This window comes from Capricornis sumatraensis, chromosome 2 (assembly GCF_032405125.1).
Source record: "Capricornis sumatraensis isolate serow.1 chromosome 2, serow.2, whole genome shotgun sequence".
Lineage (NCBI taxonomy): Eukaryota > Metazoa > Chordata > Mammalia > Artiodactyla > Bovidae > Capricornis > Capricornis sumatraensis.
The window spans coordinates 179,878,154-179,893,685 of NC_091070.1; the positions used below are offsets into that span (position 1 = coordinate 179,878,154).

Consider the following 15,532-nt stretch of genomic DNA (forward strand, 5'->3'; position numbering starts at 1 on the left):
AAATTCCACCTTCATCTTTTCTCTGTGATCAAAATTTTCATTTCCTGAATAAAGTTACTTATTTAAACCTGCATCCAGAAAAGTCTCAGATACTTTTTGATGACATTTTTTGTGTGTCTGACGTACAAGAAATGCACCTGCTTTCATTCCCAGTCATTTCGTCAAACCCCTTATCTATTCTTTGTTTCCTAACACCCTGTGCCTGAGTATATTCTTCTTCTTAAAAGGCAACTCAAAGCAAACAACCTTTTTCCTTAGGTTGCTGTCTAGCTTCTCAAGAGTCATCTGTCATTTGAATTTCCTAATGCAGCAAGGAATGTTAACATCCTCCTCCCTCTCCATAGACTTTCTCTTTGGGAATGGGAAGAAACGTGCATTTGTGCCCCCAGCCCCCTTCTTCCTGCTGGCAGAGGAAGGGGAGAGAATTCTTAAAGCACCACTTTAAGAGACTGTAAGTTTCCTTTGAAGAGAACAGGGTACTAGTTTCTCCGTTTAATGACAATGAGGGCCTCAGTGTCCTGGATGCCCTGTGCTAGGTTTACTTGCTAGGAGTTGGGCATAGACAAAACTAAATATCAAGAATCAATTTTCCTGCCAATACAAGAGTCTTCCTAATTGAAAAGGCTGAAAGATGAACATAGAGTCCTAGGAAGAGCGAATGTACAGATGGTCAACCACCTTCCGTAACAGGAGGCTCCATCTCACCCTCCATCCTGAAGGCTCCAGTGTGGATCTGATGGAGAGAGGGGAGTGTAGAATCCCAGTCACATCCTCCCAATGTTCCATTCTTAAAGAAGAAGCATCTGAACTTAGACTTTCCTCTCAAATACTCACCAAAGTTGATTAGAAAACATTGAGTAAGTCAGTTATGAAAATCTGGAAAACAATAATACCACAAAATGTAACAAAATAATATCTACTTTGTATTGCTTACAAATTATGAAATTCTTGACAGATATTTCTAATCCTGCCATAAACTCCATAAGACAGGAGAAACTAGTCACCTTTCTTGAGATTCAGAAACTGACTTTGTGACTACTTGGCTTTTCTGAATTACAGTTTAGTGAAGTCAAGATTAAAACCCATGTTTATCTGCCTTCAGAGTACCTATACATGTGGAGATAGGTAGACAGGTGGAGAGAGGATACAGATACATGATATATATAGATAGATAGATAGATCAGACAGAGAGAGCGAACACTATCTTTGGCCACCTCTGAATCAGCTACTCAGAATGGAAAAACAGAAAATGTTTTGGTATGTAGCATACTAAAACCTAAATAAATAAACTTTTAGAGAAATCATTTACCACTCTCTCTTTGTGTCTTGAAATGTAATGCTTTTTCTTTGTGCATGCAACTGATTTCAACAAGAAAAGTACTCTTTCCAAATTATAAAGTCTTTTGCTTAAAGACACACTAAGAAGCTAGGCAACAAGACATGCTGCATGTGGAAAAATGTAGACAGTATACATGTTGACCCTATTCTTGTAGTTACTCAGTCAATCATTAACTGTAGCCACAGTGTGCCCATTACTTTCCAAATTCAACCTTAGGTGCCCTACATAAAATAAACAACAAATCTCAGCCCATGGGAAGTTAACAGTTTTATTCAGAGAACAAGGACATAAATAATTAATTGCTTCATGAAGTATGTGCTAATAGAGGTAGAAATAGAAAGCTGTGGAATACTGGGAAGCAACTATAACTCTTCCTGAGGGAATAAGAAGAGGTTTTACTAAATATACGACTTCTGCAACACACACACTCAACTCCATTAAAAAAAAAAGAGTGAAAAAGTGTCACAAAAACTGAGAACGCATACAGAATATTTTTCACATGGACTTTAAGCTCTCTTAATTCATGACCTTATTACTCCATGCCTGCTTCCATGCAGCAATCTTCCATTTGAACTTTTCCTACTGCAATCACTCAACAATCCATTGCCACCAGATTCTTAAAGCAATGCCTTCATCAGTTCACTCCCAGCTCAAGAGTCTATTTGCTAACCAATCTCAACTATTTCCCTCATCTTGGAAATGCCATCAAAATGTGAAACCCCATCTGAAATCCTACAACTTCATGATCAACTTCTACCATTTTGGATACGTTACAGACATCTTCCTTTCCTCCATGTTTAGTATTTTCCATGTAGTATTTTCAACTACTCCCTATAGTGGGGTGCCAATCTTAAAGCAAAACAAAAAGAATTTTCTCTTTATCCCACTTTAGATATTAGGTCAATGTCCCTTCATCATGAAATTCTCTGATCCCACACTCTACATATCAAGACCTCCAGGTGTATACTTTTATAAATTCAAATTCTTTCCTTACATAACATATATTACATGGTTTACCATTAAATTCTTATTCAATTATTCAACTAACGCTTACATAGGAATATATTTTATGTTATTTTTTTTTAATTACCAACGAAACTCCAAAACCTAATATACTGATGGGGACAAGGTAAGTGCAGCTAGATAATATTTTAAATATATGACTGATTGACTCAATGAATCCTACCCACTGCACACATCTTGTTCTAGCAATGAAACATACCAACATGTACCAATTTTATCCCACAACCTAAAGCCCTGCTACTCTTGCTGTCTGAGCTCCTGGAAGATCCTTCCCAATTTTCTCTATCCAAATAGTATAAATCCTTCAAAATTCTTAAAAAAAAAAAAGGCTTTGCTTTCATTGGTCACTTCTGTTTCTGATTTACCATTCAATTTAGACACATATTAAGTAAAGATAAAAGGGAAGTTTCAATATGTTTTGCTCTCTTTTTAATAACATTTTTTCTGATTCACAATCTTCCACCAATAATAAAAATACCCTTCAAAAGTTATTTTTGTTGCAACCCCAAATTTTTTAAAATATTTTTATTGTTGAAAATGATGAAAGCCTTTAATTAAAATAAAATTTCAATTTTTGTTTAATTCATGTTTGCAATAGACATCAAGAAATGATCCAAACTACATACACTAAGAGCATAATGCAAGGAAGTATTAGAAGATGAAGATGCAAAGAGGTTCCTAAAGGATTCAGATAGATTAAGAAGCTCCTCTCCAGCAGAGAGAAGATACCAGAGGAGAAGGAGATAGAATGGTGACCGGAAAGTGAAAAAGTTTAAGCAATTCTTCACCTTGGTTCTATCAGAGAGGGAATGGATGCTTTAGCAAACAGAAATAACAAAGCCAGTCCGGTTGAGAGGCTTCCTGGGAGAAAGGAGACAGTAGACAGTATGATCAAAAGTTTCGGACTGGAGGTGGGCACTTGAGCAGATGGCACTGAATAGAGGTAGAAACAGAAGTGACCATATTTCCTTTTTATTTCTACCTCTATTCAGTGCCATCTGCTCTAGCGCTCCCCCTACCCTGCCCCATTCCCCGTCCCTGCTCTGGTTCTAAACTTTTGATCATACCTTCTACTGTCTCTTTTCTCCCAGGAAGCATCTCAACTTGGACTGGCATTGTTATTTCTGTTTGCTAAAGCATCCACTTCTTCTCCTTGATAGAACTGAGGTGAGAAACTACTGACAGAGAGCAAAGAGGAACTAAAGAGCCTCTTGATGAAGGTGAAAGAGGAGAGTGAAAAAGCTGGCTCAAAACTCAACATTCAAAAAACTAAGATCATGATATCTTTTCCCATCACTTCATGGCAAATAGATGGGGAAACAATGAAAACAGTCACAGACTTTATTTTCTTGGGCTCCAGAATCACTGCTGGAGAAGGAAATGGCAACCCACTCCAGTATTCTTGCATGGAGAATCCCATGGACAGAGGAGCCTGGAGGGCTACAGTCCATGGGGTCTTGGAGTTGGACATGACTGAGCGACTTCACTTTCTTTCACTTTGTTTCTAAAATCACTGCAGATGGTGACTGCAGCCATGAAATTAAAAGACGCTTACTCCTTGGAAGAAAAGCTATGACCAACCTAGACAGCATATTAAAAAGCAGTCAACAAAGACTGCCAACAAAGATCAGTCTAATCAAACCTATGGTTTTTCCAGTAGTCATGCATGGATGTGAGATCTGGACTATAAAGAAAGCTGAGCGCCGAAGAATTAATGTTTTTAGACTGTGGTGTTAGAGAAGACTCTTGAGAGTCCCTTGGACTGCAAGGAGATCAAACCAGTCAATCCTAAAAGAAATCAGTCCTGAATATTCATTGGAAGGACTGATGCTGAAGCTCAAGCTCCAATACTTTGGCCACCTGATGTGAGGAACTGACTCATTAGAAAAGACCCTGAGGCTAGAAAAGATTGAAGGCAGTCGGAAAAGGGGATGACAGAGGATGAGATGGTTGGATGGCATCACCGACTTGATGGCCATGAGTTTCAGCAAGATCTAAGAGTTGGTGTTGGAACAGGGACGCTTGGCATGCTGCAGTTCATGGTGTTGCAAAGAGTCGGACACGACTGAGCAACTGAGTTGAACAAAGGTGCTGAGTGAGTTTAATGAATTTACAGGCAGACAGAGGTTTATATAGAATTGTTTGGTGTCTGAATGCTTTCTCCCCTTTAAATGTTTGGTATATATTTCAGAGAATATTTTCTGTAGTCAAGCCAATTTATAAAAATTTGTGCACAAAATTAGAAGGCCAGGTAACCAGGCCATAGCTCATGATACTATGAATAAATTAAATTCACTGTTTAATAACATTAAAATAACAGCATATTAAGGCTGATGATTGTTTTCCCACTGAAATATCCCAACCTACAGTCCAAAGGAGGAGTTGATTACATAGCAAAAAAATTCATTTCTGTCTTTAAAATATGAAATGTAAAGCTTTCAATCCCCCCTTTTTTGGGGGGGGAGTTGGAATTAGGGGTTGTAAGTCTTTATGAAGTAACTACAAGTAATATGTTTAACATTCAATCCAACAGTCACATACAGATAAGAGTTAGGGGTAGGGAAACCATTTAGAGGGGTAAAAAAAAAGAGAGAGAGAGGGGAGAGAAAAAGCTAATTCACAAAGGTGGTGATGGAGAACTATAAAAACAGAAAAATTAGAAAAACAGAGGATTCCATAGAAGAGGCAAGAAGAATCTGATAAAACAGAATGACAGGCACAGGAAGTTTCAGATTAGGGGAAAATTCCAAGAAGTACAGCACAGAGATGGAGCTGGTGTGTCACTGGGTTAGTGAAGCTGCCATTCATTAGAGCCAGTGATTCACAGAATCATCACCCATTGTCTCTATCTGTTTGAAATGCTAATTAACCAGAGTCTAATATTAATAACTAGTCCAAGAAGCACAAGATGATTTTAATGGAAAGCTTAAGGCCAAAATTACAAAAAAAAAAAAAAACCCAGAAAGAAAGAAATTTACTTTCAGCCTCCTCTCCTGCTCCTCCCATTTTTCCAGCTCTGGTGCTTTTGTCTTCTCCTGTTTGGCATATCTACTGCTTTCTGGCATCTTTCCTGGGTTTGTCTTGCTTTCAGCTGGCTGCTAACATATTCCAGCTAATGTTCTAACTAAAAATCAAAGTATACCCTCAAGTACAGGTATACACAGTTTTATTACACTTCTTTTTATTGAGTTTCACAGATATTGTGCTTTTTAAAAATAGAAGTTTTGTGGCAACTCTGCACTGAGCAAGTCTATCAGCACCACTTTGCCAACAGCATTTGATCTCTTCATGTCTCTGTGTCACACTTTGGTTATTCTGCAGTATTTCAAACTTGCTCGTGATTATTATATTTGTTACGGTGACCTGTGATCAGTGATCTTTACTATCATAACTGGCTTTTGGAGTCATGAACCAGGCCCATATAAGACAACAAACATAATAAACATAAGTGTTCTGTCTGACTGCTTCAAAGATCAGCTGTTCTTTGATATCTCTCCCTCTCCATCCTATTCCCAGAGATAGAATAATATTGAAATTAGGCCAACTAATAACCCTACAATGACTTCTAAGTGTTCAAATGAAAGGAAGAGTTAAACATCTCCTACTCTAAATCAAAAACTAGAAATGTAAAGTAGAGTGAGGAAGACATGTTCAAAGCTGACATAGGCAGAAATCTAGGCCTCCTTTACCAGTTAGCCAAGTTGTGAATGCAAAGGAAAAGTTTTTGAAGGATATTAAAAGTGCTGATCCAGTGAACACACTAATGACAAAAAAGTTAAACAGTCTTATTGCTGATATGGATGAAGTTTCAGTGGTCTGGATAGAGGATCTAACCAACTACAACATTCCCTTTAAGTCAAAGTTTAATCCAGAGCAAGGCCCTAACTCTCTTCGATGCTATGCAGTCTAAGAGCAGCGAGGAAGCTGCAGAAGACAAGTTTGGAGTTAGCAGAGTCAGGCTCATGAAGTTTAAGGAAAAAAGCTGTCTGTATAACATAAAAGTTCAGGGTAAACAGCAAGTGTTGTTGTAGAAGCTGCAACTAATTATCCAGAAGATCTAGCTAAGATAATTAATGAAGATGGTTATACTAAACAACATATTTTCAGTGTAGACAAAACAGCCTGGTATTGGAAGAAGATGCCATCAGGACTTCTCATAATTAGAGAGGAGAAGTCAATACCTGGCATCAAAGCTTCAAAGAACAGTCTGACTCTCTTGTTAGGGGCTAATGCAGCTGGTGACATTAAGTTGAAGCCAATGATCATTTAACATTTCAAAAATCTTAAAGCCCTTAAGAATTATGCTAAATCTATTATGCTTGTGATCTACAAGTGGAACAACAAAGCCTAGATGGCAGCACATCTGTGTACATGATTTATTGAATATTTTAAGCCTACTGTTGAGACTTACTGATCAGAAAAAAAAAGATTCCTTTCAAAATATTACTGCTCATTGACAATGTACCTGGTCTCCCAAGAGCTCTGATGGAGATTTGCAGACAGATTAATGTTGTTTTCATGCCTACAAACATGACTCCCATTCTGCAGTCCATGTATCAAAGAATAATTTTGACTTTCAAGTCTTATCATTTAAGAAACATTTTATAAAGCTATAGCTACACAAAATAGTGATTCCTCTGATGGATAAGGACAGTCAATTGGGAAGCTTCTGGAAAGGACTCACCATTCTAGATGCCACTAAAAAGTCATGATTCATGGATGACTTTGAAAGGTTCAAGACTTCAGTAGAAGAAGTAACTGAGAACGTGGAGGAAATAGCAAGATAACTAGAATTAGAAGTGGAGCCTGAAGATGTACTAAACTGCTACTATCTCATGGTTACAACTTGAACAGATGAGGAGTTGAGTCTTCTGGATGGGCAAAGAAAGTGGTTTCTTGAGATTGAATCTACTCCTGGTAAAAATGCAGTGAAGACTGTTGAAATGACAGCAAATGATTTAGAATATTACATAAATTTAATTGATTAAGCAACCACAGGGCCTTGAGGATTGAATACAATTTTGAAAAAATTCTACTAAAATTCTACTAAAAAATGCTACCAAAAAACTGCATGAAACCCAGCAATCACTTCTTGGAAGGAAGAGTCAATTGATGTGGCAAACTTCAAATTCTTACCTTGAGAAATTGCTAGAGCCACCCCAACATTCAGCAGTCATCATCCTGATCAGTTAGCAGCCACAACATTGAGGCAGGACTCTCTAGCAGTAAAAAGATTATGACTTGCTGAAGGCTCAGATGATGGCTAGCATTTGCAGCAATAAAGTATTTCTAATAAGGTATATATATTGTTTTCAGACAAAATACTATTGAATACTTAAATAGATTACAGGATAGTGTAAACATAACTTTTATATGCACTGGGAAACCAAAAAAAAAAATTTGACTACCTTTATTGCCATATTTGCTTTGTTATGGTGGTCTGGAACCCAGCCAGCAATATCTCCAAGGTATGACTATATACTACTTCTCAGAGGCATGTATATTTTAAAAGAAGAAATCTTTTTAATTCATTCAATAAACAGGAGAATTGTATGCATTAGTCCTGGGAGTCAGTGGTGAATAGGCAGTACCCTGTCAGAGCTAAGTGCAGCTCTCCAAGAAGCCAGTGAGCCATCGGAAAGGATGAGCAAGAAGAGCCTGGGTCAGGGACTGGGTGGCAGACCCAGTGGAAAGCAAGATGGTCTGGTGTCCACAGAAAGAGTGGGAGCAAAGCGTTTACTGCTTCACTCTGTCCACATTGCCTTGGAGAATAACTTCTCCCAGAGAGCCCTCACTTCATGCTTTTGCTAAAATTTTTAGTTTCATAGTACTGAGATTAAAGTGACATCTGATAATAGAAGGTTCAATTATTTTTGGACAGCCACCATCATCTTAGCTAAGACCGTAAAGTGTCTGCTTACAATGCGGGAGACCCGGGTTTGATCCCTGGGTCGGGAAGATCCCCTGGAGAAGGAAATGGCAACCCACTCCAGTATTCCTGCCTGGAAAATCCCATGGACTGAGGAGCCTGGTAGGCTGCAGTCCATGGGGTCACAAAGAGTCCGACACCATCTTAGGTTGGAACAGCCATTTTATTTTTTGCTTTGTAATTAAAACACAGTGTGTGCAGAAAACAGAAATAAAGAAAGGGGAGAAGAAAGGGAGGAGGGAAGGCATGAAGGAAAATGGATTGCTTATTAAGAACTGAATAATGACACCATGACATAGCAACATCTGTTTTAGAGGCCCACCCTGAGTGGAATTGAGAGCCTATTTGCACATGGAAAGATTAAGGTATGCCATCTTGCCCTTATGAAATCATTTTAACTGTACATACCATCAAAGAAAATTAGATCATATCTAAAGATTTTCACCAGTTCAGTATCTTAAAGGATATTTTACAGTTTATTATTCAAAGAGGGTACATTTTACATATGTCTTCACACAAACCTGAGTTGAAAAAAAAACATAAACTGTAGTGTCTCAGGATTATAATTTGAAATATTCATGTCTCTCAAGAAAGTCATAATTACTGTGAGCAGAGTTATCTTTACCAGTTCATTATGCTGCCAACACTGCAACACTGCAGAGAATGTCTTAGAAAAGATGATTAAATATTGACATTAGTAATAATATGTGCAAAGCACTTTATAATGTATTACTTCAATTCTTAGAACAGTTTTATGAAGTGGGCACCATTTTATCTTCGTTTTTGCTGAGGATGTAAAAATGTAATAAAATTGTTCAAGATAATAAGGCCAGTTGGTAGTATGATGATGGTTTACATTCAGATCTGGTTGTCTCAGCCCTGCGCCAGGGCTAATTCTATCTAATCATTTTATCATCCACATCAATATATTTCTAATTCTGTTCAATAGATGCCCAGGCTTTAAAGGCCATCACAGAGGGATGGAAAGTTGAGGGAACAAGAAGGTCATAGTCTTCTCATATGCAAACCAAACAGTTCTGCTTAATATGCTTTTAAAAGTTTGAGTCTAGATTATAATTTAACTTGAAGCACTATTTCTCTTGCTAATAGGAAAAAATACTTTGAGAACCACTGATGTAGATTTTTTTAACTTGACTTTTTTCCATGATAAGCTTGAATTATTAAAGAGCACTGAGCACCAGAACCATATGGGGTTCATCAAGAACTAAAGAGAAAGGAAAAACACAATCCCACCTCCGCATTAATAGAAAATGAATCTTACAGCTGATCAATAATTAAAAATGAAAACAAGTCTTCTCTAATTTACTTGCAGGCTGTGCCCAATTCTGGAATAACAGGCAAACAGCCAAATGCACACACATAAAAGTAAATATATGGGTCACTGAGATATTTTATATTTCTTCTGCATTATCAATTCCAAAATTTTTTCAGTTTAAAAAGTGTGAATTGATTTTTTGTTTTTGGCATACTGCACCAAATTTTTACCAATGGGATATAGCATTTCTCGTGGCTAAGCCATACATACTTGATTTGAATCGCTTTCCCTCTTCAACTACGTTTCCTGTCCCACTCTCCTTTCCATTGTCTTTCTTTGTAAAGGAATACCAAAAACACAGAAGTGGTAATAATTCCTATCTCATTAATCTGTGTCAAAAGAGTGTGATGTCCTCATCCATGATTCTCTAATCAACTATTTCAATATCTGAAAATACAGTATTTGCCATCAGAAGCCCAGATTTAAATACTAATTTTATCACTGCACTTGACTGTGTCACTTAATTTCTCTGAATTTTCTTAAATTAGGATTAATAATTTCTGATGAAAAGTAAAAATGGGATACCAGTTGAAAATACTTTTGCCTATCTAGCAAACATAACTTATCATTATTATCACTAGATGAGAAATTTAAAACTGGTCATTTTAAAGTTAAGATTATAAAATAAAACATAAATTTAACAGTCAAAATAGTTCATGATTTTATGTCTAGATGTAAGGAAATGATTTCATTATGTTATGATGATAGTTAACAAGAAATTTTGTCCACAGAGCTATTATAGTAGCAAGTCTTAAAATTATCTGGAAAAGTAAAATTACCATTCATAAATATTGTATATAAATAGATATTAAGATTGTCATAGTTGAAGAAAGAAGAATCAACAGACTCTTCATCTTCCATCTTCTAATCTAAAACATTAAACAATGGTAATATGGAAAAATATTTGCTCTAAAATATGTGTAATGTAAATCATATTTATCTAAAAATGTTTCCAGGTACTCTCTTGTTTAAAATTACATTCTGCCAGCTTACAGCAATCTTCCTATATAATTATACAGCTTCAAATTTCACTGGCTTATAATACTAATAGAGTGTGTGTGTTAGTCACTCAGTCCTCAGTCGTGTCTGACTCTTTACAACCCCATGAACGTACTTCTCCAGGCACCTCTATCCATGGGATTCTCCAGGAAAGAATATTGGAGTGGGTAGTCATGCCCTTCTCCTGGGGATCTTCCTGACAAAAGGATCAAACCTGGGTTGCCTGCATTGCAGCAGACTGTTTTACCAAGAGTCTGAACCACCAGGGAAGCCCACTAAAGAAGTATACAAAGATAACAGGTAAAATAATGGTCACAAATTTAAATATGCATTTTCACAGTAACACTTGGCCACACACTGATAGTATTACTCAAAGCAAATCTTGGTTTGCAGTTGGGGAAAAGAAGAAGCAAGCTTATTCAGCCATGTCTGGCATAGTAGTCCTTCACTAATGTAATGTTATAGCATTACCAGATGAAATGCACACTTCCCTCACGAGGCCATTTGCCCAGCTCATTTCCTTGGTTACTTTGCTGAAGTAAAAAAGCACAGATTTGTGTTAAGAGCATATACTCTGATCTATTTTTCTTTTTGGCCAAAGTCTTGAGATGCTGCTTGTAGAAACTGAAAAGGAATATCTGGCAATAAGAATAACAGCAAATACTTTTCAGAGTACACACTACATGCCAGAACCATGTTGAATGCTTCATAAGAGTATCAATAATAGCAAAGAAATAGTTTCATGTGCTAGCCTGGATCCTCAGAGCCTTTTATATATTAACTGGTGGAATTCTCACAATTATTAACCCGATTTCACAGATCAGGAAATAAAGACATAGAAAAGGAAGTACCCTTTCCTTGGTGTCAAAGCTGACAGAACTGGGATATATATCCAAATTTCCAGACTCCAAAGCCCGAGGGCTTAATCTAAGCCATGCTGCCATCCTATAGACCTCACCTAATCAGGGTGATATGGGAAGACAGAGGACATGAGACACAGTGTTATCTAGATCTAGAAAGGAGTCATTGACATGATCAAGTTCAAGCTCTGTTTCTGACAGACTGATTATTCACCCAAGGCCCAAAGTCAGGTATGTCAAAGCAGGAAGTATAACCCTGAATTCAGCTTCATGATCCTTTCCAACATACAAGTTAAACTCTTGAGAAAACAAAACAAAACAAAACAAAACCTGTCATTGATACTTCAAGGGCATCTCCTAGGTTTGTATAAGTAAAAAACTAAACTTGCATTCACACCTTTATCTTATAAAACAATACCAACCAAATGCTTCTGATACTTAAAATTCTTTTTCAAGAGTTGTAACCCTGACTAAGAAGAATGAAAACAATAAAATATCAATCAGAAAAAAAGTACATCAGTGTTTATATTCTAAAACATATATATTTGATAAGATTCTCCAAAACTAACACTAAGAGCAAAATTGCTAATCTAAATCTATTTGCCATCCTAAGCTTGGCATTTAATTTCCCACCACTGACAATGAAACTAAAAGCATAAAACCTCTATTGTTGGTAAAGATCTAAGTGTTTACTGTACCTAAGAAGACAGGCTAAATTACTACCTAGATTTGCAAACAGAGAATCAGAGTTTGGTAACTAATTAGTTGTGAAATGGGGGAGAGAATGTCGAGTTTAAAACATGCAGCTTGGGAGATTTAAAGGGTGGTGATGCCATAAACGAAATTAGGAAACTCATGAAAGCATCAGTCTGGAAAGAAATTAGTTCAGCTACAAGCCTGTTAAATTTATAGTGTGATAAGTTTAATTGGCATATAAGATATTAGGAATGAAATATAAAAGGTATTCGGTTCAGTTCAGTAACTCAGTCGTGTCTGACTCTTTGCAACCCCATGAACGACAACATGCCAGGCTCCCAGAGTTTACTCAAACTCATGTCCACTGAGTCGGTGATGCCATCCAACCATCTCATCCTCTGTCATCCCCTTCTCCTGCCTTCAATCTTTCCCAGGATCAAAGTCTTTTCCAATGAGTCAGCTTTTCACATCAGGTGGCCAAAATATTGGAGTTTCACCTCAGCATCAGTCCTTCCAATGAACATTCAGGACTGATTTCCTTTAGGATGGACTGGTTGGATCTCCTGGCAGTTCAATGGACTCTCAAGAGTCTTCTCCAACACCACAGTTCAAAAGAATCAATTCTTCGGCGCTCAGTTTTCATTACAGTCCAACTCTCACATCCATATATGACTACTGGAAAAACCATAGCTTTGACAAGACAAACCTTTGTCTCTGCTTTTTAACATGCTATCTAGGTTGGTCATAGCTTTTCTTCCAAAGAGTAAGCATTTTTTAATTTCATGGCTGCAGTCACCATCTGCAATGATTTTGGAGCCAAAGAAACTAAAGTCTCTCACTATTTCCATTGTTTCCCCATCTATTTGCTGCAGTGATGGGACCAGATGCCATATCTTAGTTTTCTAAATGTTGAGCTTTAAGCCAACTTTTTCCCTCTACTCTTTCACTTTCATCAAGAGGTTTTTTAGTTCTTCACTTTTTGCCATAAGGGTGGTGTCATCTGCATATCTGAGATTACTGATATATCTCCCGGCAATCTTAATTTCAGCTTGTGCTTCATCCAGCCTGGCATTTCACATGATGTACTCTGCATATAAGTTAAATAAGCAGGGTGACAATATACAGCCTCGACGTACTCCTTTCCGGATTTGGAACCAGTCTATTGTTCCATGTCAGGTTCTAACTGTTGCTTCTTGACCTACATACAGATTTCTCAGGAGGCAGGTCAGGTGGTTGGGTATTCCCATCTCCTGAAGACTGTTCCACAGTTTGTTGTGATCCACACAGTCAAAAGCTTTGGCATAGTCAATTAAGCAAAAGTAGATGCTTTTCTGGAACTCTCTTGCCTTTTCTATAATCCAGCGGATGCTGGCAATTTGATTTCTGGTTCCTCTGTCTTTTCTAAATCCAGCTTGAACATCTGGAAATTCACGGTTCACATACTGTTGAAGCCTGACTTAGAGAATTTTAAGCATTACTTTGCTAGCGTGTAAGATGAGTGCAACTGTGCAGTAGTTTAAACAATCTTTGGCATTGCTTTTCTTTGGGATCAGAATGAAAACTGACCTTTCCAGTCCTATGGGCACTGCTGAGTTTTCCAGATTTGCTGGCATATTGAGTGCAGCATTTTCACAGCATCATTTTTTAGGATTTGAAATACCTCAACTGGAATTCCATCACCTTCACTAGCTTTGTTCATAGTGATGCTTCCTAAGTCCCACTTGATTTCGCATTTGAGGATGTCTGGCTCTGAGTGAGTGATCACACCATCATGGTTATCTGGATCATGAAGATCTTTGTTGTATAGTTCTTCATGTATTCTTGCCTCCTCTTCTTAAAATCTACTGCTTCTGTTAGGTCCATACCATTTCTGTCTTTTATTTTCCCATCTTTGCATGAAATGTTCCCTTGGTATCTCTAATTTTCTTGAAGAGATCTTTAGTCTTTCCCATTCTATTGTTTTCCTCTATTTCTTTGCACTGATCGCTGAGGAAGGGTTTCCTATCTCGCCTTGCTATTTGGAACTCTGCATTCAAATGGCTATATCTTTCCTTTTCTCCTTTATCTTTAGCTTCTCTTCTTTCTCAGCTATCTGTAAGGTCTCCTAAGACAACCATTTTGCCTTCTTGAATTTCTTTTTCTTGGGGATGATCTCGATCACAGCCTCCTGTATAATGTCAAGAACCTCCATCCATAGTTCTTCAGGCACTCTGTCTATCAGATCTAATCCCTTGAATCTATTTCTCAATTCCACTGTCTAATCATAAGGGATTTGATTTAGGTCATACCTGAATGGTCTAGTGGTTTTCCCTACTTTCTTCAATTTAAGTCTGAATTTGGCAATAAGGAGTTCATGATCTGAACCACAGTCAGCTCCCAGCCTTTTTATTTGCTGACTGTATAGGGCTTCTCCATCTTTGGCTGCAAAGAATATAATCAATCTGATTTCTGTATTGACCATCTGGTGATTTCCATGTGTGTTTCTTTTGTGTTGTTGGAAGAGGGTGTTTGCTATGACCAGTGCATTCTTTTGGCAAAACTCTGTTAGCCTTTAACCTGTTTCCTTTTGTACTGTAATGCTAAATTTGCCTATTTCTTCAGGTATCTCTTGCTTTCCTACTTTTGCATTCTAGTCCCCTATAATGAAGAAGACATCTGTTTTTGGTTTACTTCTAGAAGGTCTTATAGGTCTTCATAGAATCATTCAACTTCAGCTTCTTCAGCATTCCTGGTCGGGGCATAGACTTGGATTACTTCCTTTTTTTTTTTTTCTTTCCCTGAATTTCCTTACTTACATTTCAGCTCTGTACAGTTGTGTTCTTTGAAAATATCTACCTTTTAAAAAATCCTAGATTTCTACTATATGTGGTACTCCAAACTGATTATAATGCCCCTGAATAAATCAAAATATTAGCTTTTTGGCATTGTTTCAAACTTTTACTTCTTTTTATTTACTGCTACACTGGGTGTTTTTCTGTAGTACTTTTATATTAATACAGCTTTCTTTTTTTTTTTTTTTTCAGGCATTACTTCAGTCCTAGCCTTGCTTAAAGTTCCCTTGCTCTCTTAATATTCTCTCAAAGCCTATGTTTTTAAACTTGGTGAGTCTCACTATGTCCTTGAACCAAATGTGAAACACTACCACATTACATTCATTGGACTTGTAACAGAAAGAACAAAGGTTAGTATTGGACACCTGAAATGCTAGTTAATAAAGCCATAAATCTTAACTCTCTGTCACACACATGGTCTTCAAAGTGGGAAATGAAAGGCATTTTATTGATATATATATATGTGCATCTGCATTAAATATTTTAAAATATGCCTCCTTAGGATATACACATAATACT

At 37.2% G+C, this 15,532-nt stretch overlaps 1 protein-coding gene across 2 annotated transcripts in view; it reads right to left on the bottom strand.

Annotated features, from left to right (window-relative positions):
* PDE4B (phosphodiesterase 4B) overlaps positions 1–15,532 on the bottom strand; it is a 533,353-nt gene that overhangs the window by 394,505 nt on the left and 123,316 nt on the right. The gene's annotated exons all lie outside the window — the stretch shown is intronic.